Genomic DNA, 3,187 nt, shown 5'->3' on the forward strand with positions numbered 1-3,187 from the left:
TCTCTCTCTCTCTCTCTCTCTGTGTCAAATAAATAAATAAAATCTTTTAAAAAAAATTCTCTCTCTCCCTTTTCAAAAAAAAAAAAAAAAAAGAACTGAAATAAAGACAGCAGAGTTCATTTTGTACCGTGTTTTCACTGCTCTGGTAAGAACAAAATACATACACACAGAGGAGCCATGAAATGCAAATTGTGTGAGTTCCGTGATTCCACGTACAAGTTAATTTATATTTACATGTATCACTGGCATTGCATTGCACAATAGAATAATCATAAAATGAATGCTAATAATTTAATATTTAAATTTTGTGTTGCTTAGAATGACACATTAAATAGCAAATTAAAAACATGATGACAGGTTGAGAGATTAGCTCTGAAAGCAAGGAAAACCTTTTCTATTTAATGTTTTGTTTTTGTTTTTGTTTTTTGAGAGAGAGAGAGAGAGAGTATGAGCAGGGAGAGGGGTATAAGAAGAGGGAGAGAAAGAATATCAAGCAGACTCCATGCTCAGTGCAGAGCCCAAGGCAGAGCTCGATTTCAGGACCCCGAGATCATGACCTGAGCTGAAATCAAGAGTCAGACACTTAACCGACTGAGCCACTCAGGCACCCGTCTATTTAATATCTTTAATGACACTTTCCCTCTGTCTTTTGAACAAGGGGCCTTGCATTTTTCTTTACCACTGGGTCCAAGAATTGTGTAGCCAGCTCCAAGTACAGACAAATAATTGGTGCTATCCATCATGCCCCCAGATCCACGCTCACATTGCTAAAAGTACAGGCGAGCAGAGCAGAAGGTCTAATAGCCTCAGCTTTGTCACTTAGTGTTGTGACCATGGCCAGTCTTTTAACCTCTCTGAAGTTCAGATTCTTTATCTGTAAAATAGAGCTAAGACACCTGCCAGGATATTACAAGGACTAAGTTAATATATGTAAAGTGCTTAAAACAAATAAGGGGAAGAATTTAATAAAATAATCTATGTCGAGTGCTTAGCCCTATTTAGCATTTAGAATGTGTTCAGTCAATGTTACATAAAATTGCATAGAAGCTATAATACTAAAGTTCTGTGCATGAGAATGGAGGAACCCATCCAATTAGTCCTCAAATTAAGGGTCTTAATCTAAGTCGCTTATATTCGAAGGAGAAGGTACAGTTACATTCACAAATCTGCCCTGAGCTTGCGGACAATAGAGCAATTTTATACAAGCTGACATTCTAGTTGAAGCGATCACAACTTTCCCTTCTCGTCTTGACCTACACAAACATTTTACACCCACAGTTGTGTAATTATATCAAGTCTTATGTGTTTAGATTTTCTAGAATAATTCCTTAAAATCCCAACAAGTATAGCTTGAAATTGCCATGCTTTTGCATTGGAGGTGAGAGTGCGTAGCAGCTCTGAAATGTGTAACAAAGAGACAGCCCACCCACTTGACTCAAGCTTGGGGAACCTCATCTAGAAAGTTATCAGTTGCTGATGGCTTGACCTATCCCTATAGGGAATTATGGCATTCACCACCTTATAAAACTTAATGTTTTCTTTTGAACCTGGCTGAAAATCAAAAGCTTCACCTAACCCAAAGTGTATCAGTGTTAACATCCCTATAAAAGTTATACTTATCTTAATGCGTTCCTTTCTTTTTTTTGAGAGACTTGATTAAATGAAAAACTACTTTTTTTTCCTGTCTTGAGATTAAGTGAAAGAGATTGGCACCTGCTCTGAATAATGACCCAGAATAATAGTGCTGTGTCAGCACACTCCAAAAATTTTAGTCATTTCCTTAAGATCAATGGTAAGTGGAAAGTAACGGTTTTACAATAATTAAGAGTGTTTTATATATAGGGAAGGTTCATTTAGACTAAAACAGTATTGATATCTCATAAATTAGTATTGAGCGTCACCTCACATGAACTGATATTTCACATACCACCTCTTTTTATATCATCGTTAACCACATGTTTAACTCATGTACCGCTGACGTGGAAGGTTACCCTTGTCTCTTTAGGTGCGTTCCTAAGTACCTTATTTAAATGATTCTTGAGAATTTCAGTAGCTTTTAAACCTAATTGATCAGCAATTCCTACTCATTCTTACATGATATAGAATATTTAAAACCTGGAAAGTTACTCTCAGCCTCATTCAAATCGTGAAAATTATCCACTGAAGAAGTCAGAAAATAGAAAGCTTCCCTATCCCCCTATTCTCCTCCCCCACTCTGATTTTAAAATATTCTGCCTATAGCTTTCACAACAGTGCCCTTACTTGACACTTAAAGAGAATGCAGTACAAACAGTACACTGGGACATTGTGCTGTTTAGAAAAACCATCTATTTTTCAGGACTGCTGTGGCTACTTAATGTTATGCCAAAGTCTGAGTAGAAGGAAAGAACCCCATTATTTGTAGGTACCACCTCCGGTTCAAGCCCATTATATATTTTATCTCATTTAATCTTGACAACTCTGAGTGGAAGAGGTTATTACTCCTATTTTATTGATGGGACTACCAAAGCTCAGAGAGGCTAAGTAATCTGACCAAGGTCACACAGCTAATAAATAAGGCAACTGGGTTTCAAACCTAGTCTGACCCCAGAATCCCCACTGTCCATCCCATCCTGCTACAGCAGCCTTTATTTCAAGACACTCCATCTCTCCTTTCAACCCTCCTGCATAACATTTTACCATTCTGTTGAGCAACCCATCAATGTGTGGGTGTATGTGTGTGTGTACACACACACACACACACACACACACACATATATATATATATATATATATATATATATATATAAAGAGAATGCAGTACAAACAGTACACTGGGACATATATGTCCCATATATATATATATATATATGCAAAGGTTGGAAACTGTTGTGCCTCTCAGCGATCATTTTGTTGGGAGTTGAATCCCTTCATAGACTGAGTCCTGTGTTTGGTGGCAGGGGGCGGGAAGCACAGTAGACCTAGTTGGTGATGGGCAGAGGACCCTGCATAGCAAGATCTTGGGTAGGACAAGTAATCTAGGTATATCATGACCCTGATTATGTTTGGGGAACTGTGGTCTAGGGATCCAGCAGCTTCCCACAGCACTTAGCATGAGAGTATTATGAACATAGTTTTGACCTTAGCCCCACTGACAAGACAAATCAGTGAAAGCAGAAAAGGCAGAGGTGGCTGGTATGGAGGCCAG

This window comes from Mustela nigripes, chromosome 4 (assembly GCF_022355385.1).
Source record: "Mustela nigripes isolate SB6536 chromosome 4, MUSNIG.SB6536, whole genome shotgun sequence".
In the NCBI taxonomy this organism is placed as follows: domain Eukaryota; kingdom Metazoa; phylum Chordata; class Mammalia; order Carnivora; family Mustelidae; genus Mustela; species Mustela nigripes.